Raw genomic sequence first — 23,266 nt, 5'->3', positions numbered from 1 at the left:
TGTTTTTTTCAGCATAGTAAAATTGGAAGTAAATAAAGGCCTCCACCCCAGAGTATTGAGAATGATCAGCTCTCCAAAATAATGGAGACTTATTCCAGTTACGTAAAAAGAACCCTATAGTTTTGGTGTTAATTGAAGCGAAACTAAAATAATAACTTAATAAAGTACTTCTTATCAAATGGATCTTTAATACAGATTTCTTTACTCTTTTCAGTGAATGAACAGAAAATGAAGCTCTAATAAGGTAAGATTTTTTTTTTTAATTCAACTTTAGTAAGATATTCAAGTTAATTTGAGGTAATTTTAACAAATATGCTCGGCATTTCAGAGTAGACCCTAGACATAGTGTGGGTCAGTATGTCAAAGCACAAATAGGAAAGGATGCAGTATCAAAGAATGAGTCTAACACTGAACTTTTTTTTGTTGTTACTAAGCTACTCTTTGGTCTTTTAAACAAAATAAGATACTTGCATAGATTTGAAAACTTCTTTTTGCCTATAAGGAATTTACAGGTAATTATTTTTCAGCAGATGTTATAGTTTTCACTACTCAGTCAGTGAAAATCTTCACTTTTTTCGCAGTTTGAAAATGAAATTTTAGAGTATATGCTGTTAAAATAGATTTTGGGGTCATAGATTTTTGGGTTTTGAGATGTGTGGTAGGAGTTTATGAGTTACATAGTTAAATAAATAAAGGAGGGGTGAATTCTTCTAGCAGTGAATATTTCCTGTTATATCTAATATAATTCAGGCTGCATTCTGGAAATGGATTCTGTATGCATCTGCTAGATGGCCAAAAGGCAGAAGAAGGTCTTTCAAAACATTACCAACTGCAAGGGATGTTAAAAAATTGGGTTTATCTTTTCCTTTTGTCCACTGCTAGTGAAGATGCTAGTGAGGACATTCATGTAGTGTGTTTTCTAGAAAATGAGGCATCTATGTCAAATAACATAACTAGGCATATGATAGAAAGTTGTTCTGACAGGCAGCTGCAGAATGAACCTATTCAAAGCATTACAGAAATATATAATTGCTTTTCAGTCCCAGGTAATAGTTTCAATTTTAATAGCCATTCAGAGGTTACCAAGGAAGGGGAGAGTTGTTGGTTAGTGTTGTCCTTTCCTCCTGTATTTGCTTGTTTTTTTTATCGGTGGTTAAAGTAAAAGTTTGCAGAGTTTTTAGCTGGATTTCGTGCATCTATTTTAAGTCAAAAGCCTTCCAAGTGAAAGTGTGTTTAAAAGGAATGTTTCTAAAACCTTGACATCTTAAACCAGTAGAAGTTGATACATCTACATAAACTGTGTTCCTGATTTGCAAAGGGATATCCTTGAAATAGGGAAGAGGGAGGCTAAAAAAAAGGCAGTTAAACTATGCAAAATGTAAACTGTTAGAAACCACAAGTGAGTAGAAATGTGAAATATTAATGGAGAAAACAGTTGTGTTGTGAAAAAGTAATGAGGTGTCATGACAAATGATGTTGTAAATAGCAGACTATCTAGCTTTGCAGTTCTTACTTTGTATTAGTACATGGAGAGTTTGCAAAGATGTATGCATATATGGTATATGTCCTAGACGGCCAGATGCTGCTCTTTGTACCAAATTAGTGTGAAGGACTGAAAACCTTTCTGGAATAGGGCTAAGGAAGCTAAGGAACTTTATAATGTGTTGAGAACCACATGGGTAGTACAGGGATTTAGCAAATGCCAGAGGAAATTCTAGTTCTAAGCAGTCTTTGTATACTGAGCTCATCAGCATCTGTGATCCAGGGAGGACACAAGTCCTCCTTCTGTCTCCTTACCAGGATTCAGTCATACAAGAACTGGGCAAACATTGCAAAAATGAATTAAACTTGCTGTGTTTGTAGTTGATCGCCTAACACAAGAGTGTCTTATGTGGAGCCTCTGAATGCTACAGTAATATAAATATCTAAGTAATATGCCCAAGTAATATGGCGTGACGGCAGTAGTGGAAATTTACTTATTTTGTTTACTAGAATCACAACTGGAAGTATTTGAGGTATATATTGGTCACTCCTGGATTTCTGCCTTGGCAGTGCCTAGAGAAGTACCAGGTAATTCTGTTAGCATAATTTTTGTGTGATTTGACATATGGGTAGTAGAAAACCACCCTCCATCAGCCAAGTTTTTATTTATGTTTAACTATAGTATTTAGTAACTACTGATCCTGTTTGAGCTAGAATTTATCAGTTAGGTTAAAAATGAAGCTATGCAGATCGCGATCCTATGCAGATTTCCGGGTCCTAAAAGTGGGTGAGTGCTTTGAAAGCTGGAAAAGCTTGTTAAAGAAGATGCTTGGTGCCTTTCCTTTGCACTTGAATTGAATTTTCTCTTTTAGTCTCTGTAGTCAAACACTACATATACTACTCCACTGCAGCTGCTGTATGTTGGATTCAGGAATCCCTGTTTTGATTTGCCAAGCAGGCAAACTATTTATCTCAGGTAAGAGAATTTTGAGGTGTAATGTGGTTAGCATCTAAAAATATCAGTGTAGGGTGATAGAATAGGGCTCCAACAGACAAAAACATGGCAAGATAAGGAAGAGGAGTTCACACTGGAATTATGATACTGTGGGTGTAATTAACCACTGGAAAAGCTTAGAAAGGAATGCGGTAGATCACTTGGACTAATTAAATCAAGATTAGATCTCCTTCTGAAATATCTTCTAGTAGAGTTACAAGTTCTTGTGCTTTGTAAAGAAATTGCTGCGTGAGGTATTATGGGCAGTGCCAGGCAGGAAGTCAGACCAGATTATCATAAGAATTCCTTCAGGCCTTTTAAATCCACATCTCCACCAACAAAAGCTCTTATGTGGTACAGGCAGCCACAGAATTTCTAAAATCAGAGCTGGAGCAGGTCACTCTTGTTTTGGCAGTGAAAGGTTGAAAAGTCTTTGAGCAGATCCTTGCAGAGACGCAGTGGTGGATACTCAGTGCTGCTGACCTTGCAGATTTTGTGTGCTCCAGTCATACAGACCAGTCCTGAGCCAGTTTCTGTTCTTATCTGATCAGTCCACAGACACATCCTTCTGCATAATCTTCTAATATTTCACCTGATTTACTTAGTAGCTTGCTTTGTATTGAGTTCAACGAAAAGTAATAATTTTTCTGGGATGCATATTGAATCCCTTCTGTGATACAAGTAAGGTCCTGAATTAATTCAGAATTTTACTCAGTTATTCAGTGAGCATAATGCTGTCATCTTTAACATAAGATCTTCTATAGCCAGTCTTAATATCCATATGAGTAGAAAAGGCAGGGTACATTTTTAACCGATTTTGTAGAATTCCTAACATAAAATAATCTGCTTTCCCCAAAACTGAAAAAGTAGTAACTTATATGTTTGCTCTGGGACCTGTGTGGACTACTGAGAGAGAGTGGAGGATAGTAATTTTTCAGTTCTCTTCAGCTGCAGCTTCAGCTGCATCCTTATCTTACTGGGTAAGAGGCAAAATCTTCTTAACAGAAAATAGATTAAAATGGTTGGTCAAAAAGTAATTTTATACCAGAAGAAACAGAAAACACTGTGGTGAACCAAGGATAGCAGTGAGTCTTTCTTGTTACTTTGATAAGCTCATTAATTTCAATGTTCAAAATTAATTAGGAGTTACTGTGCAAAATCTTGCAATGGAAAAATCCATCAACTTGAGCTCAGAATTATGTCACCCTACTGCACGTAGGTTGCATAGCTTCTCTTACAGGAATGTTCAGTGTAACTCCGCAGCAGCATGACGGGGAGAACAGCTAAGAGTTGTGCTGGCTATATGTGTGCATAAAAAATTATTCAGGAGACTTTCATGTAATTCTGGCTATGTAGAAAGACCTGTAAAAAAGCTCTTCTGTAAAATTATCCAGGGTAATTCAAGGGTGAGCCCAGGCATATCAGAGGATTTTGTTTTCCAGTATACCTGATACCCAACCTGACAGCAGGTGGTGGGCACTTGGTACCTGACCATCCCTACTGCTCTCCCTCTTCGGACTAATGTGTACATATGGTTTACACAGGGCAGTCTAAACCTGAATTGGAAAAATTATTAGACTAAAGCAATAGGAAAACTAAAGTAGAGAAAAGAAATACCCTTGTGTTTGATAACCCAAAGTAAGATAGTTAAGTAAGAGTGTGTCTCTCCACGTGAAGGTTCCATCTGCTTTCGTGGACATCTAAGAAAGAGAGAAAGGACAGGAAGAGCAAGATGTTGGAGAAAGAAAAAAGAGATTAATTACCCTTGCTAGTAGGTTAGGGATTTGTGGCTGTGGTGAAGTAGAAAGAAGACTTTGGTTAGTTAGGAATCAAACATGTTTGGCTGGTTGCTATGATATTTTAGTATGAAGTTTCTTATGCACCATGTCTCAAGAAAATATATTACATACCCATGGTTTTCACAAATTCCTGATAGCCATAATACTGACTGTGGAGAGTATTTAAAAACAAACTTCAGTATGTCCTTTTTTCACATGTTTTTGCTACCACTGAGTCACTCTTCATGGGTACTTCAGTTCTGAAAAGGAGTGGAGGAGGCTGTGCCACTAAAGAAAATTGCTGTCTCCATTAGTGTATTTACATAAGTGTATTTGAGACATCACATTGCTGCTATTTTCTTCTGTGTGAAAGTTCATGGCTAAATTATTAATGTAAAGGAAAATAGTCTTTCCTACCACAGAAGAAATGCCTCTACTGGACAGTGGTACACAAGCCTGCAGAATTGACTTTGGTTGCGGCTGAGGGTTTCCTTGGCCTGCCTTTCTGTTCAGGCAATGCTGTAAAGGCATTCCAGATTACAGAAAGGAGGAGTTATGTTGAGGTCTGGGGAGTTCCTTTGGTGCATTTCCAGCACACTGGTAGTCCCAAATTCGTTGTTTGTATTGAAGAACTGCACTTGCTTTAAAAGCTCAGTTTGACTGCATTTGAAAGCTTTTCAGTCTTGTTTCCTGCACTTTGTTTATTTATTAACCCCTCTACAACAATCCATGATTTTGCCTGGGTAACTTGCTGCTCTCTTCCAAGAAATAAATACACCATTTTTCAAATTTTTTAAATCCACATGCTGGCTTGGATTAGTTTGGTGTAAAGAAGTGCCCTGGTGCTTCTACTGTGCTCGCAGTGTCTGCTTAGATGAGAGTCAAGCGTGCTGTGCTCACTGTTACATAACTCTGCAAAAAGTGTTGATTCAGGGAAATTCTGCTGCTGTGAGAGAATGGGAGCATCGGGAATGTTCTCTCCTGCTTAATGGAAATGTGGCTTTTGGTGACTAGTACATTTAAAAAATTGTGTGTATGGTCTTGTTGACAGAATCCAACTTGAACATCATAATGATGTTCAGGACAGCAGATCCTGCTGGTTTTTGCAGCCCTGGGAGGGCGGATGAGGCTCCGGTAGCAGCAAGCTGGTATAGCATATGTCTGGCTGCTACCAGAGGAGATTTACAGCCAGACAGTTTTTGGTTTTGAGTAACCTTCAGAAGAGTAAATTGGAAAAATTGCTAGGTTGGTCAAACAGATCAATTCCCATCAGCAGGAGAGACAGCTGTTCATTTGACTTCATCTCCTTCATTTGGCTATGTGGATTGTCCCACTGGATGAAGTGGGCTCCAGAGACCTGCCTGTGGAGAAGAGAGGCAGGTAGGACAACATGCACTGGGTCAGAAATTCTGTTCGTCTTTTGGCATTACGGATGTGGTGGAGGGGTAGGTTGCTAGTCTAATTTTTCGACCTTTTCCATTTTTCACATATTTCAGCCTCTATTTCAGCCCTGAAAGAATATTTCAGATTGCTGTACCCTGCTACTGGCACTAGTCAAAGCCTCTCCCTGCCTCCACCCCACCCCCACTAATATATTACTGTGAAAATGTGGATAAGAAGGTAAATTAAAGGTCGGGAAAGTCAATGTTGGCTCAATATTATAAGTACTAATCTCTCTAAGCAATATGTATCCATTTTCTGTTTTCTTGCTCATTGTAAGGGGTAAAAAGCCTGTCTAGAAGCTGTTAGAGATCTAGATGGTGTTAGCTAGATTTGCTTCTAGGTTGTTCTCATTCAGCAGCATCCTCAAAGCAAGCTTTGGTTCTGTTGTTTCAGTTTCCCCATCTATGCCTTTAATCCTGTTCTCTTTCTTTAATCACATCCTATATACACTTGTCCTTGGAGTCCCGTAGCTCTTCTTCACTCCAAGTTTAGGGTCTCAGTTTGCAGTGTTGTGCAGGAAACTCTGTAAGTAATTTAATTTTGTCAGCTGAGGTAAACAAACAGCAAAAACATACACCACAGCACAAAATGTTCTCTAATCAGTTATTTGACAAGCACAGTTTAATTATTTATCGTAGCTTGGAAAAGTAATGAAGTCCTTGTAATATGAGATTTAACACTGTCCTATTAATTTTTCCCTGAGAATTGGAAAAAGACTGCTGTATTTTTGTGTGCAAACTGAGAGCATGCAAGCTAATGAGATTTGACTGAGAATACGTAAAAGGGGCTGGAACCTTTCAGTGCTTCTTAATAGTTTCGCTAATAGGTAGTAAATCCAAGCACATCCCACAGTTAGATAAGATTTTGCCTATGTTGGCAAACCAGAAGGTGCCGTCTGATGCTTTGCCAAAGCAAAACAGAGTTTTCTTGGCCCAGCTATTTTATTTTTTTTTAATGTTTAGCTTAGTAAAAAGAAAAACTGTAAGTAGCAGCCTTTCTCAAGACATATAATTCAAAATAGTTTTCTGTAGCATGATAGATTTCATGTTGCTACAAAATAAATATTTAATCAGTGCTAATATTTTTGGTTCCCTTAGGCAGGGAGAGAAGTTCTAACTTTTTACTCAAGTAAGTGCAATGCAATCTGGGAGGATGTTCAAAGTAAAATGCATGTATATCCTAGAGATTTTTTTAATGGACTATAGGTGCAGCCAGCCAGGACTGATGGCTGATTTTGTTCCTGACAGAAAACACTTTACCGCAAAGTTAAAAAGTCCCTCTCGCTGAAAAAGGAAAAGAACCCAAAAAGATAAATGTAAAACTAACTTCAAGCTAGCATCTGTGTTTGATCGACTTGAGCTGTATGATGAACTAGATCAGTTACAATTACATTAAAAAAAAAAAAAAGAAGAAGAAGAATAAGAATTGCAGCCTGAAATGCTTTGCTTTTCAGTCACAAAGCTGCCTCGACCATGCCAGCCCAACTCAATGACTGAAAGGAACAGTCTAGTGGCTGTAGAGTAGAGTCACACTTACTGGTTAGTTTCTAATTCGTTGATCTTATGTGATCTACTGGGCTCTTTATTCAAGGGCTCACTTTGTAGTACAAAAGGACATTGTGAGCAGGGAATATTTCTTATCTGAGCTGCTCTGTCAAGCGCAGCGGCAGAGTTTGGCCCTTGGAGGACAGGAACTCCTGTGGGCTTCCTATGAAAGCTGCAGCTCCCATGATCCTAATCAGACAGAAGGATGGGAGACAAGCACTTAAATTTTGTGCTCCTCCTGTGTTTGCAGAGGGAGCAAGGACTGAATGGAGTCCACCTTATTTTTCCTTCAGATGTGAATCGCTGACTGAGGCTTCTTCTGCTGTTTTCCCTTTCTGCTCAAGAGACAGTAAGAGCTCTTCCCTGGTACCATGGTGGGCAGACCTGTATTTGTAATGGATCAGTCTTGAGACAGTCATCATGCCTGCATTTAAGAAAACCTTTCAGGACACATCTGTTCATTAGTGCTCTCTCTCTTTTGATCCATTAGAAACTTATTCCCGTCCTTCTAGCCACCAGCATCTTTCATTGTCCTTTCACAAATTAATTTAGAAACCGGTCATCCCTTCTGTGATATAATTATCACAGAAAAAGCCCAGAAGTAAAGGTAAAATAATACAATTTCAGGAGGGAAATTGTATGTTCTGAACTGAGACTTGAAGTGCATATGCATCTCACAGAAAGGCAGCAGGTTTCTATAAAGGTCACCCAGAAAACAAGGAAGATGTTCCCTACCATGTCTGACTGTAACCAAGGAAAAGTAGTACTGAATTTTTACTGACTGTGAGGATGTCAATTTGTCATAGTCCTTTAGTTACAGTAGATGTATGGTACAGAAGGAGAATACTATTGAGCAGTTATGACAAGTTTTGACATTTCTGACTTTGTGTTAAGATGCTAACCATAGACACCATTAGTCTCACCCTCTGATTGGGGCTGATTCGGAGAGCCTTACTTTTCAGTTACAGGGTGTGTTTAATACAGGGTAGTAAAAAATTTAGTGTACAGCCTCTTTAAAATACAGTGGCAGTATTAGCCCATCCACATGTTCACCAGCTCTGATTTTCTTGAGATATAGGGGGTTGTGCTTTTTCCAGTCCAAAATTCTATTTCTGAGAACTAACTGATTGGAAAATACTTAGATTTATAGGAAGAGGTCCAGCTTTGCTGGCAGCAAAAGCTAAGTGAAAATGACAGGGAGTGTTCACTTCTTTCAGCAAGTTCTGTCCTCAGTGGGAAAATGGCAGGCTGACCCTGGTGTATTCCTGTTCTTCATGGGTGGATTTAATGTTCTGTGTTTCCAAAAGTTGGTTATGGTTGCAGCTTTCACATATGGGAAGAGACTGAGGTTAAACACAAGACTGCTGTAAAAATGTACTAGCATTCATAATTATGTTTAAATTTTATTATTCCTTGCTTCCTTGAAATAAAATAATTAACAGAACATAAAACAATAACAGAAGAGAGAAAAGTCACTTCCTGTTCTTACAGGATCATAGAATCATAGAATGGCTTGTGTTGGAAGGGATCTTAAAGATCATCTAGTTCCAACCTCCCCACTATGGGCAAGGACACCTTTCACTAGACCAGGTTGCTCAAAACTCCATCCAACCTGGCCTTTAACACTCCCAGGGATGGGGCATCTCTGGGCAACCTATTCCAGTGCCTCATCACCCTCACAACAAAGAATCCAAACTGGTTCCTAAATCCTGGTTCTGACTGACACAGGATTGCAGCCATTGTATAAAACCATTTAGATCCTCTTAACTTTATCTGCCTTCCTTAGAGTGCAGTTTGCTCCAACATATTCTTAAATGAAGTGGAAATTATACAAATAGGAGTTATTTGAAGCTGCAGAACGATTTTACACTCATGCTTATGCAATGAGCTAGAACTGCACAGCTGACCAAAAAACAGTCCTTAATTCACAATTCCAGCCTGTTTTTTCACTTCAGTGGCTTTTTGAACTTCCCTCTAGTCTTTATGCATTTTATGTGGTTTAACTGAAATTCTGAGAAAATAAAGGAAAATGAACCATGGACATGGAGAAATGTACAAGAACAGATGAAGAGAGAGGTTTCCTGTAGGAATGGGGCATGGAGAAAGCAGTTCTGTAAAAACAGTTTGATCCAAATGCTTGGGATGGTAAAGTGACATAGAGAAAAATTTGATTAATTGAGAAAGAATGCATGGCAGGAAAGATGCAATTTATTGGACTGGAAAAGTCTTCCTCGACAACAGCAAGTGGCATAATTTTCTAAAGAAAGTTCTCTGTTACTTGGTAATTGAAAACTTGGTTGAATAAACACTAGAAAACACCACTATAGAACCTGTGCTTCTTTAGGTGAGCAATCTTCAAGCAGAAAGCCTTTTCTGCCTCCATATTCTGACTTGCTTGAGACAGCTCCATGAATCTGGTTCAGGCTCGGGATAAAACCATAAGGTATGTTTTCTCTGCTCACTCTCTTTTTCCCCTAAATGTTATTATACTGCAATTTGGCTCTGTCCACATAGTCTGGAGCAGACTGTGTTGTAACTTGCTTTAGTCGCCACTGAATTTAACAGCTTTTGGCTTTGTAAGTAATGCCTTAGGAGAACTCTTGCTCATCTGTTCCCTGAGCCAAAGGAAAACTCCTCCAGTAGCTTTCCCAGTGTTTTCTCTGGCTGGAACACATAGTTACCAATTGCTAGGTGAAGATACACTATCTTTAATCATATTTTATTTTTGTATTTTCAGTTTGTCCTGCTGATATATTCTAAGACGTCCACTTTGACTAAAACAGTGAAAGAGGCCTTTCACAATGGATTTTTTTTCTTTTTCCTGTACCCCACGTAATTAAATTCTTCCACTGGTGGGAAAAATGCTTTTCCTTGATGTAAATGTGTGGCAAGTAGCTGAATACTAAACCAGTCAGTCACATTTCCCTGTTAACCATACTTCTTCCATATTTTTCATAACAAAAGGATTTATCTTAGGGATCCTGTTCAGAAATTTCTTTACGCGGATTTCCTAGTCCTTTACAATTGGCTTTCAGGAAATCTGATCATATTCGCATTTAACCTATTGCTAGAAATGTGTCCACTGGGAAATTGTTAAATAGGATCTCAATAAACCTTTGGGTTATATTTTGCAAGTACAAATCACTAAGAGATATTTGCATATTTATTTGTTGAATTTCAACTTCCACTTCAGGTTAGATGAGACATAAACAATTATACAGCACCTCTGGCAAAGGATTAGTCTTCAGAGCAAGTCAAAGCAACACTGGGAATTCAGAGGAAGATTTCTAAAGTTTTAGAAGGAACTGTGAAAGACTTGTGCTTTCTTTTAGCTCCATACATTTTATGTCAAATATGGATTTAATATTGTAGACTTTGTTTGTTTTACTCTAAGTCATGTTTCTAAAAAATATTTATGGCAGCACTGGTCAGAGGCAGGGATTGCACTTTTGCCTTTTTTTGTTAATGGAAATAATTACCCTAATTTAAAGCAAGCTAAAATATTTTTGTTTGGTTTTATTTGTTTGTTTGTTTGTTTTGACAGGGTCTATGGGTCAGACTCTGCATTGTACTTTGTAACAGAGGCCACAGATAAATGTGATCTGCCAGAAAGATGTTAATAGGTTTTTTCCAAGATCAGGAGGCCAAGTATGTTCAGTGCCTTGACAGAGGAAATGCTTCTTTGGATGTATTCTTGGCTTGCTTCATTTTAGGAGAATCTCTGTGGAAATTATAAGTGAAAATTAATGTAATTAATTATAATTAGTATAGTGTTTATAGTGGATAGATGTTCCAAAATCTTTAACAACAGTGAAGGAGATGTCATAGCTTTCAGGAACTGCAGATTTACAGCAGCAATTAGATCACTTAGGCCAACCCTGAATACCTTTTGAACTCTGCATTTACTGTCCGTTTGCATCTTAGAAAATCCTCCCAGTTATTGACAATTAAATTTGATGCCTTGTTGCTTGTTTACATGAAAGCAATTGGCATGCTCTTTCTGTTTGTGTCTCAGTGTGCCTTATTCATTTAGCAGTATTGCTGGATTTTGAGTTCTGGAGATAAACCAAAGCATTGGGGGCACAAGGCTTTCCTGCTGTTCATCGCTTGTCCTTTTTTGCATGCCTGGATATGCAGGAAAGCCTTGCACTGAAGGCGAGACCGATAAGCGCCCAGATCTCAAACAAAGTGCTATTTTTATTATATAATAAAAGACTTGAGATGACACTCTGCTTTGTACTCTGTACCTACACATCCACATGCACTTTGAAGCTCTATCCTTATTATCTGTCCTATAAAATCGGTGTTGTTTAAAGGGAAAAAAAGAATAAAGTGCATTTTAGTTTGTGTGATACAAGTCCTTAATATGATATCATGATTTGATGGGAATAATCAAGGGTTGGAGTCTGTACTTTGGTTTACAAAAAGATATCTTTGTTAAATCCTTGAACTGTATTTTCTTTTTAGCCACATGCTTCTGCAATCATCTCCAATTTTGAAGAAAACTTCAGTAATTATGTTCTGTATCTGAGGTTCATGTAAACTTATATTTCCTATATTATAAGCATGAGGAGTCATCTGTTAGTACCTAGCCTCTTCTCAGAAAATTAAGATTACTCAAACTGAATTTATGATCTCTGACATGAAATTCCTCCCACTACTTCTTTAATTTTCTTCTACTTAGGTAGGCATCCACTTTTCTTTATATTGTAGTAAAGCTTCATGCTCAAGAATTCCTGCTCTACATTGTAATTACTCTTTCTCTTTTTCTTTTTTTTTTTTTTTTTTTTTTTGGTGTTTGCAAGAACAATTTTCAGTTTTTGGTGGATTAAACTTGTAGCTGAAGGAGATGAAGGAGTTCTTCTGTCTTTGATAATAACTAAATCTTTTCACCTAGGAGAGCTTAATTTAGGCTGGGCAGATAACCTGCCTTTCGAATGTGGCCAAAAATTTCAAAAGTCAATGGCCAGAGGAAGCCAGCATTTAATGAAAATTTAGAGTCTGGATGCATTTTGTCTGGGCTATTTATTTTTCCTTGAAGGCAGAGATGAGGAAGGATGTGCAGTGATGCAGCACTGATTGAAGGATAGCAGAGAAGACACCGAGACTGGATGTAGGAACAGAAGGAGATTTACTTTCTTCGATGTTACCTGATAGGATCTATTTTTATATAGAAATGTCACCTGACAGAAGTCAGGAGAGAGAATATCCAAGTAGTTTAGATGCAGCTAAAGGCAGGGAGCTAAAGACACGAGGGAATAGAAGAGGCAGTTGAGGTGATCTGAATGCACAGCTGTATATAAAAATAGTAGTTGGAAGGGAGAGGTCTTTGAGGGAGCTGACCACAGATGCATGTGGTTATAATCATAGTGTAGAGGCTGGCACTAATTGGTAGTGGAGAAATCAAGTGAAAGACCGATCTGTTATGATGGAGAACTCGAAATGAAAAGTGAGAAACAGATGACACCAAAGAAGAGTGGCACCAGAAAAGAAGGAGGATAAGATGGAGATAAGTAAAGATTTTTGGCTGGGGAAGAAGAAGGATGTGATTACAGAACTAGAGGCAGAAAGTATAAGATAGTTGGGCAGCATCAGGGGAAAAAGGAAAATAAGAAACCCAGAAACCATGAAGATCTGGGTTTCCTGGTGGTTCGAGGAAGATGCAGATGTATATGTCTGAAGACTCATTTTCTTTAGGTGAAAAGACACATCTGTCAGCAGAGTTCATCTGGGGGGAAAGCAGTGTTTTATTTTCTAGGACCAAAGAAACATTATGCGAACATAAAGCTAAAAGCAGTCCTGGAGAAGAAACTCAGCATCCCTTTTGGAACAAAATGAAGATTATTATGTCCAGCCAGAGAAAAGTCTCCTAAAAGCTGTGGCTGGTGTGGTCTCTGAGAAGAAAGGTGAGAGGGTGACAAGCTAGTGAAGATGTACAAAGACTCATGAAGAACTCAGGGTCATGCAGGCATGAAAAGGTCTTCATGCAATGGGCATGTCTGAAATGGTGCCTAGAAGCACTCCCAGGCCCTAGAAATCGAATGTATCTACTGTTGACTGTCACTGGCCTAGTTTTGGTTTATACTTACAGGAACTCACCTGAACTATTCCCAGGTAGAGTTTGAAAGTTATCTTGGGATTGTTCCCAGTATGCAATTTGAAAGCAACCACCCTGTTTTGAAGGGGATAGACTTTACTAACATGGCACCTTTCTGTGCCAGTTGGCCTCAACATTCTTGGACGTGTTTATTTTGCTTGTAGAAATACAGCTGTAAATGGCTCAGTAGATGCAATCCCATGGAAACTTAGGACATTGACGGTCTTTGGTGCAAGCTGTGACAGGCAGTGAATATGATTTCTTCTTAAAAATGTTGCTGAATTAAGATGTTGATGTGCTCTCAAATATTGTTTTTATGTAGCATGGTGACATTATAGAAGAGTTGATTACACAAAGTAAGTTTGTATGAAGCATGCATTTAGATAGTTCCATTTAAACGTAATACAAGCATAAGCAAACATAGGTCCGTAAATAACACTCCTTCCAACAGAAGACCAGGCTGTGAAATTAAGGAAATAAGGTTGTGAGGTTGGTAGGTAGTTAAGTTGGCTGGACTAAAAAGCCCAAACATTTAAAAGTACAGAAAATATTTAAAAAACTTCTTGAAACTTGTATCAAAATGAGGCAAATATCTAGACCTAAATGGATAAGATAAATGTGGATCTCGAATGGAATAAATGTAACTTGAAGGTGATGGAGACATGGAAATTTTATGGCCAGTGTAGAAAGAGGCACAAAATCAAATTTCATGTGTTGTTCTGAATTTTGAATTCAGGAACGATTTCAAACTGGAACAGGTACAGCAAGAAAAGCGTTTCTGAGAGCCTTTATCTTAGCAGAGCAGGCTAGTAAAGTTAAACCTCAGGCACAATAAGATAGTTTCTTAATAAATACATCAGGGAAGGGACTGGTAGAGAGGAAAGCTAGGTAATTAAGCTAAACAGTGTTGACACTTGAGCAAAGTTAATAACGGATTTTAATTTTAGCCGAAAGCAGTCAGTTGACTCTGAAACTAAAGTTAGATCATCCAGGTTACTAGAAGCAGCATGCATCTTAGCTCACATTTTCTAAATGAGTTCATGAATGTGACCTGTTCATAACCAGATGCACTGTCGGTGTTTTGTGAAGAACTTTAGAGATGAGCAAGAGGAGTTGCACTTTCCTTTCAAACGCCTTATATTCTGAAAAGCCAAATGCGACATTTTTGGAGAAGACTGTGCAGGGTATTTTGGCAGTTCTCCTCCAGCATATGATCAGTCTTTCAGCACTCATCCCACACTCATGGATCCTTTCCTCTTGAGTTATAGAATCATAGAATGGTCTGGAAGGGACCTTAAAGATCATCCAGTTCCAGCCCCTCTTCCTTGGGCAGGGACACCTTCCGCTGGACCAGGTTGCTCAGAGCCCCATCCAAGCTGACCTTGAACACTTCCAGGGGATGGGGCATTCACAGTCTCTCTGTGCAACCTGTTCCATTGTCTCACCACCCTCACAGTAAAGAACTTCTTCCCAATCTAAACCTACCCTCTTACAGTTTGAAGACATCATCCCTTGTCCTGTCACTGCATGTTCTTGTAAAAAGTCCCTCTCCAACTCTCTTAGGCCCCCTTTAAGTACTGAAAGATGCTCTGAGGGGTCTCCGGAGTCCTCTCCAATTCTGTAGTTTAGATTTGTTCTGTTGTGAGTTGATGTTGTATAGGTTCTCCATGGACCTACCATCATAGATGCTGTGCTGGTTTCCTGATTCAGCTGTTAGGGAAATCAAGCCCACACAGGAAGTTCACCTGAAAGAGCTTATCTCCAGGCAACATTAAGTTGTGTCAGACTATGTCAAACTGTTGCATTAGTTTTTTCACGATGTGCCCTGTTGCTGGAGCAGGATTTCATGGAGAGCATTCAAAATGCATATCAGTGTAATACTGGGAAATGTTTTGTTTATGTGTGGCTGAACTTGAATATGAAGTGATAATTGTAACCCCAAATTGTGACAGAACTTAATTTTAATGTCTTTTTTATTTCTGTTGACCTTTACATGTTTCTATAAATACTGTGTCGTTGAATGAATTCCAGACTGATGAATGTGGAAGCCCGCCTGTCAGTGTCTCAAAAGGAAAACTTTCAAATATAAATAGCCTTAAAAGTATAAATAGAAAAATCTTTTTACTGTATTTATCACTGACCACTTTCTCTTTTTTCCTTTCATTGCATCTCCTATTTTATTTTTAGTGATGCTTACTTAAAATAGTTTCTCTGCTTTCCTGTTGGCCATTAGATGGCCACTTTGGAATTCAAGTGATTTCTAAGCCAGATAGTAAAGAAAGTGTTCCTTATTTGAGCAGTGTGAGCCTGAAGTCTTGTCCGTCCAGACCTTCTTAACTGATACATAAGCTTTGTTTGTTTGGTTGATTTCAAATACACAGGCCTAAGTTGGTTTCAAAATCTGATTCCAGCATTGTTGAGGACCTCCTGTTCTTCCTTGATGTTCTTCTTGATGTTATTCTGTCCTCCTCGTAAATTTGTAGCTCCGTTTTAGCTAACTTACTAAAGTCAATGCTCTTCACAAATTGTCACTATGTTGGCAGACATAAGAATTTTTAATTGTGGTTTTTTAATTCCACAATTTTTAGAATGTTCATGTGCTGGTGGTCACCTCAGCTGCACACAAAGTAATTGGGAACAGATATAAGTTTTGATGGCACTCAGGCCTTAGCTTGACTTCACTATTGAAACTGCAGCCTCCTGTTCACTTTTAGTTTGTGCTACATCCTTTTCCTCTTTTGTGTGTGTGTTAATAAGTACATAATTTTAAAGTAGGGTTGAATGTAATGTAAGACACACTACTGTTTGTTAAGGTTTGCAGGCCACAGCTGTTTTCCAATGCTACTTGTTTGAAGAGGCTGCAAGTGCATCACATAGTTCTATTCTCCTGAATTATCTCAAGAAAGGGAAGTAAATCTCCACAAGGGCCAGCTGATTATCTGTATATTGCTTTAACCACTTCTGCCTCAAAATGGCAGGGCAAGATGAAGTAGTTACATGGGAACTTTACACACGAGTGATGCTTTCCAGACAGCAGCATGATCAGCCCAGTAGCTACGAATGAGGAGCTGCACAGAAGGATTCCAATAAAAGGGTTATATGGAGGGCACGGGGGATTGGAGCACAGTGGGATTGTGCCTGCTGCCTGTAGCTTTGCTGCTCAGTCTCATGATGTAGGTACTGACAGCCAGCAGCAGCTCCTGATGACCTTGAGACCGAGTGCAGGGTCATCCATATTCCTTTCTGGGGTGCTTTGAAGGTGCCATTGAGATCTAAGGTTCCTGTGGGAGCATCTGCTGTGCCCCTTGGCTGCTTGAGCACTGGAACTGGCCAGTGTAGAAATGCAGTTGTTTTAAAGCAAATAAGATCACCAGTTGGTTCCTTGTAACTCTGACTGCATGCTTTGGTCTCAGCCTTGCCTGCCGTGGGAAAGACAAGGAAGGAAGCAAGATAGGAAGTCTTATGGCAGAGCAGTGGGAAACAGGTGGACTGTTTTGTGTCCATGTGACAGGCTTCCTGGCACTTCTGTGACAGCAGCAGTTCCTTCTTGTACCGAGGGAAACACCTTCTCCCATGTGATTTGCCCTAGTGGCCAGGTGGTGTGCCTGTGCGGGTGGGCGAGTCAGACCCAGGGTGCACCTCAGCCGTGTCAAGGTCTTTGCTATCATTTCCTGTGGCATTAGTGGGGTCCCAAGAGCAGTGGATCTGGGAGCTTAAGTCAGTAGGGTGACACATGACATTCCTGTCTCTGCCCAAGCCTGTGCTGCTGTAGTCCACTTGTACCTTGGACTTCTCACAGCTGTGGAGGAGCAAAGACAGGAGCAGAAATGTGTTCTGCAGCCACCTTTGAGAGGCGCAGGAGGAATTGCTGCTCATCAGATAGGAAATCCCTGAAATGGCCAGCTACTACTCATGGACTAGAACTGTTTTCCTATCCTTGTCAGGTGTGAATATTTTTCCTGCCAGTAGGCCATCATGAAAATTCTTTAGCTTTACATCCAAGTAGATCACTAATGCACGCAGGCAATGACAGGAGAAATGGTCTGTGTTCATGTGGCTCTGAGACTTTGGGGAATCATAAATTCATTTAACCATCAGTCTTTATGCTTCAAGGCATGCCCCTATCTGCAAGCTTTTTGTCAGTTTTAAATGTGATTGGTGTAGTTTTATTTTTATGCAGCGCCTTGGGGTGCTTACAGAGGAGGGTTCTTACAATAGGTGTAACTTAATGTGCTGTTCAGACTTCTCATTAATCTGCGTGTCTTCACTCTTACCCAGAGGTAAAATACAAAAGCTACAGAGGGAGGAGTTTGGAATAAAATGATAGAAAATGTGACTCTGAAATAAAGACATTTAGTACTGACAACTAAGACTAGCGGTGGAGGAAACAGAACAGGATGTTCAGAAAGTCCAGGCCCTTTGGCATGAGTTAAGGAGCTTGGAAAATAAGCAGGGCTACAGTGAATTTGTGAACAATGTTTGTCTTCCTAAACTGAATGCTGGAAAGGATCCATTTCACACTTTGCCTTTGCCAGCGCCCTGATATCTATTGTAGCGCTCATCTTCTGGCCTCTTTATTTCCCGAGAAAAGTTTGACTTTGTGTTTAGAACTTCTTTGTGCTTCCTGCTTTCTTGTGGCACTAGCTGGGTCGTGTTGTGGCTACAGGGCTAAACTTCGGAATCTTAGTGTTTGGTCCTGCTGTACCGCCCTGTTTCTGATGTTTGTATTTTAACCACAGCGATGGGCTTTAAAGACTCCACTTCCGCTTTGCTCCACCACTGCTTTGTCTGCATGAGTAAATTAATCAGGGCCAGGACTCGTATCTTATGGTTGTCCGTATTGTTTAATTTCTAGCACATTCTGTGACATGATTTTGGTCCATGCCAACTAGCGCATTCCCAGATGACACCTGTGGCAGGATGGCGTGGGAGAGGGACTGTTCTCAGCAGGCATTTATTGAAGAGGTAACAATGTTTTGCGGGGGAAGACAGTGTAGAGATGCGGATTTGAACTGGCTCTGCCTTTTCTCCCTGAGCCTCTGGATTCTGATGCATTTTATAGACTAGACCAGCCTCTCTCAGGCTTAACATTTGCAGAGGATACTGAAATACAAATGTTTACGTCCTTACTGCATCACTAGGTGCTGTTATGCACAACAACATCAAGCAACCTCCTCCTCTTCCCTGTGGGCCATCTGCTCAAGTTTACAGCACCCCGTAGTGCTAAGATCTTTTCTCTTTGAATAAGAGTCAGGTTAGGAGCACAACTCAAGTTTTATGTCAAGCTAGCATCACAACAAACCCAGTCCCTCTGAGCTTGAATGAGCTTTCCAGAGAGTGGTCTTCCATCATGCAGCTCATTTGCAAGCAGAGATAGACAGCAGTAGCTCACAAAGCCAGTGTCATCACAGGCCCACAAAAGCAAGTTAGATAAGTAATTACTGTTCTGGTATGTATATATTTACTTATCACATAGGGTCATGGTAATTGCACATACAGTTTTACATTTGCTTGCACACATAGATTTTTTTTTTTTTAACTTCACTCTTCAGGCTTGCTTTGGAGCACTTTATGTGAAAATAGGTAGTGTTTACTTTCCTCTGTGGGACTTCTAGTTTGTGAAGCCATCTGCAGTTCTCTGTTGGAAAGGAACATTGAATTCCTGAGCACTGATGGTGCTTTGACTGAATGTGTTCCAAAAATTGTTTGTACAAGGTGCACCTGTATATGCAATATTCTTTATAATCCTTGACTGCTGTCTTTCTGACATTTTTTCTCTTGTCTGAATTTTTAATTACAAATGGAGACATTACTAAAACCATAGTCTTCCTCACTCACTGTTGAAAGCATTTTTCATTTAGGTAGTACGTGGTGTACTGTTTGTAAGATGTACATCAATGGTAGCTGTGGGCTGCACAGACTTGTTCTTTTGTCTTGAAAATGATAGGATTGGCTACTCAGTGAGCATGTATTTAGCATCAAGATTTAAGCTCCTGAGCCTGTTCTTGGTGCTGCTGGAGCAGCAAAGGAAGAAACCACTGCTGAGTCATATTAAAACCAGTATTGTTTTCTTCATCGTGACACACTGTGTCCAGCACTGTTATCATGGGGATTAGAAACACTGAGCAAAAAGGATTTTGTTATGGCAGTGCTAGGTGAAATGATGTTTTTACAAGCTGGTGTGGTAGGCAGTTTTCTTTTGAGGCTAGTGAGGGACATGATGGTAACAGTCACACAGAAATTGTTATGAAAAAGAAAGACTGAGAGAGGTGCAGAGTCTCCCATGTAAACTATGTTTACAGTTGTTGCCAGTCTATGCACTGCTCTCAGTATTTATTAGCTGAAGAGACTGAAAAGTCTGGAAGGGATTGTGCTGACTACGAGTTTTTGTAGCCTTTGGTGGTGCCAACTGCAAAAATAGGCAAATCCGGCTGCAGTGGAAGGGCGTGATGGGGCAGCTCCAGCCCAACTGCTACCCTGGAGGCGTTTTGGAGGCTTTGGCTGGAAGCCGTGAAATGCATCTCCCAAGGGAGGACTGCATTGCAAACAGACCTAGCCCTTCCCTATCGGTGAATTCCTTTGGCAGAAGGCTGGCATCAGAACACCTAAACACACATGATAAAGCTGCAATGATATTTCCCCTCTGTGAGATGGGGGTGAGGTGTGCATTGTGTTTGTTAATTCATCTCACATATGACTCTTGCAAAAGGTCTCGTTATATCAGCCACTCATTAGTGGTGGCATTGTGCATGGCTGAAGGCCAGGTGAAAACATGTTTCTCAATTTCTCACTGTTACATGGCTTAAACCAAACATTAACAGCTCCCCATTGACTTGAGTGGCTCTCTCTTGGTTGGATCAAGCCACTCTGATGTAGGAAACAGGACTGGAGAACTAGCTCCTATTTTTCGTTGGAGTTTAGCTTCCTTAAAGAGCAGAAGAACTGAAAGGTCCTCTGCACCCCAACCCGAAGGAAAACCTTTGAAATAGGATACTTGTTTACATGTATGAAGAGATTAGCATTAGAAGTAACTTAGAGGTAATAAAATAAGCCTTTATGAGTGCTTCAGAGCACTTTCTCTCTTCCCACAGAATTACGGTCTTTGGTCAACTTCGTGTAGGAAAAGTCTTCCGGGGAAGGGGTTAATGCACAGGGAGAAGAGCCTGCTGAATAAAGCAAGTGTTCTGCTGAAAATTAGGGGTTTAAAAAAAATAATATTAATTTATATGTCATAATGTTATACTTTCTTAAATTGAGTTCATCTTTTGCAGGGAATAATTAATCTTTCTTTTTCACTTTATTTACTTAATTTGCATAGGAAAGGGAAAATGTTGGGATCACTCAGTAAATAAGTCTCAATTGCTTCAGGCAGAAATTGGACGTCAGCAAATGTAGGTAGACTGGCGCTAGCTCCCATGAACTGTAATGACACTTAGATTGTTGCTGAACTAAGTATGCAGGTCAATGGGTAGGTCTTTGTGTCCCATACTGGAGCTCTTATTGCTGTATGATTCAGTGCTTTTAGGACCTGCATTAGTAAGATTAAAGTCAGTGCTGCTTTGCCTACCTAGATCCTTCCTACAGGGAATACAGGGGGAAAATACTTGTGAAATCTTGAGCACACAGAAAACAGTGAGAGATCCACACTTATTGCAGTGATTCTGAGGCTTTTCCATGTTTTCCTGTGGGACAAATTGCTGTGTTGTCTCATTTTTGTTAGTGTTGTTCAGACATCAGTTATTCAGTTCCTACCCTTGCACAAGTGCCAAAAATCACAGATGTGGAAATCTTGGACACTGATTTTTCACAGCATTCATGACAAAAAGGCAGTTGGCTTCAGAGATCAGAGGCATCTTTGAATATGAAAAAAGCTCTTTTAAGTCTATGCTTTTTTTTGTAAAGGCAGTTGCTCATTCAGACCACAGTCTCAAGTGTGAGTACCCTCAGCTGGAACCCTTGTCCCTCTGCTGCAGTGTGGTCTTGCTCCTGTTTAGAGTCAATGGGGTTGTTTGCGCCACTGCAGCTCATTACCCAGGCTTTTCATCAGCTGCTGAACATTATTTGTTTTCTGGAGTTTACTCCCTTAACAATATGGTAGCCATCAGTAGAAAACCAACTAAAATAAGAAATGTTGGACTTGTTTTATCTTTTAGGTATTATATGATTCTATAACAAAAAAAAGGTATAGATAATTTATTCAAACAAGTAATTTGCAACAGCAGGTAAGGAAGGGGAACAGCCATGAGCTGAAAATAAAATTTACAGCACAATTCCGTGTATGTTGTCGGGGAATCATTCCCATGCAACCCAGTAATGGCGCAGAGATTTCAGGGATTATGTTCAGATTAAATGTCAACAAGAGCTGAGCCTTGGCAGTATGCCAGGAAGGTCATATGAGGAAAGTCCCAAACTTTTGCACTCACATAAAAATGTGTTCTGCTTAATAACCATAATATGCTGCAAATTTTAAGACAACTAATGACTTAGGTTAAGAAATCTCATCACAACTTGATTTTTTAAAATTTATTTTTTAATTCAGATTCAGGACTTTTCACTACTTCTTGGTATTTAAGACTGTGTCAGCAATTTTATTTGGAGTTATGCTTCTACTGTATGTATTTTTTTCTTAGTAGAATGACATTAAGAAACTTTAGTCTAAAGCTTCTACAAGTTTTAAAATTTCAAAATTTTCAAGTTACACATAAACAGAACAATAGCCTGCTAATACTTCCAAAAGTATTATTTCCCAAAAACATCTCTGTTATTTCTAAGATGAAGTCTAAGATGCTGTAATTCCATGACATTTACAGGAGAATACTTTATTATTGTGAGGGAATGAGAAAATAGTTACAAATACATAGCTGGGAATTGCTCTTTCTTTTATTTATCTGTGGTTGATCTGTGCCATTCCAAAATACCTGTGGAATTACAAAGGAATATGCTGACAATCTAATACTACATTCAGAATGTCTCATTTTGGTTTAATCTGATCTGTTTACAGTAGAATTGTTTCAGCTATGGAAGGGAATTCTTTCTCTAAGGGATATCTACACATGGACTTGTAGGGCCTCAGCTATACCACTTGAAATAAACACCCTTTTAATCTACTTGCCGTCTCTGAAAAAAGCTGAAACTATTTTAAAATTGATTTCTTAAATCCCTTAAGTACTCTCAAATGTGATCCTACTGCTGCATGCGATTAAGGGTATATGATGATTTTTTTGCATCTCATTTCATTTGCTGCCTAGCACTTACCCCTGCAGTGGTGTGAGCACACACCTTGCAGGTGCCCTTCATGGGTATCAGGTATAATGGAGAGAATTTTCAGAAGAATTTTTTTGGTGCAACCAACCTGCTGAATCAAACACCAGCTGTTGGATTTGGTTTGCCAGTGAGCTACAGTATAAAACGGGAGCAAAACCTGGAGTCATTAGCTAAAGCAGCTGCTGAGTATGTGAATTCAGGGCTCCACTTTTAATTTCTAATTATATATACATCCTGTATTTGTATGTGTACTGAATACATGTAACTATGTATTTGTACATGCATGTATGCATGTGTGTGTAAACATATGTGTGTACGTGCAAGCTCAAGTTTATTTTGCCTTTCCTCCTTCTCCTCTCTTTCCTCACCTTGCCTGCTGCAGTGAGGCAAAGGGAGGGGAGAAAACTCTTTTAGCTGACTGAGGCTAGCATTGCAAAGGGAGGGTCTGCAAACTCATCTGCAGTTTATTAAGTGTAGAGATTGGGAGGTAACAATTAAAATTATCAGATTCTGGAAATGGTCACAGTGACAATGGTGGCTGAAAAGTACCAGGGATGTGTCTGCCTGCAGCAGCAGGACCCCAGGCTGGGGACCCGGACTCCAGAGGCAGAGGTGATGCTAAGTTTTGCAGAACAGATTTAGTGGGTTTGTTATTTTTGAAGGG

The 23,266-nt window shown here is 39.5% G+C and overlaps 1 protein-coding gene across 1 annotated transcript in view; it reads left to right on the top strand.

Moving 5' to 3' along the window:
* Positions 1–205: 205 nt before the first annotated feature.
* Positions 206–23,266, top strand: part of THRB (thyroid hormone receptor beta) — a 128,652-nt gene continuing 105,591 nt past the window's right edge. The window contains exons 1-2 of the mRNA XM_017827445.1: positions 206–244; positions 10,786–10,889. The gene's annotated coding sequence lies outside the window, so the exon portion shown is untranslated. The remainder of the gene's footprint in view (positions 245–10,785; positions 10,890–23,266) is intronic.

This window comes from Lepidothrix coronata, unplaced genomic scaffold, assembly GCF_001604755.1.
Source record: "Lepidothrix coronata isolate B3197 unplaced genomic scaffold, Lepidothrix_coronata-1.0 Scaffold139, whole genome shotgun sequence".
NCBI classification, from domain to species: Eukaryota; Metazoa; Chordata; class Aves; order Passeriformes; family Pipridae; genus Lepidothrix; species Lepidothrix coronata.
The sequence above is the reverse complement of the archived record's forward strand: the minus strand, read 5'-3'. Positions and strand labels throughout refer to the sequence as shown.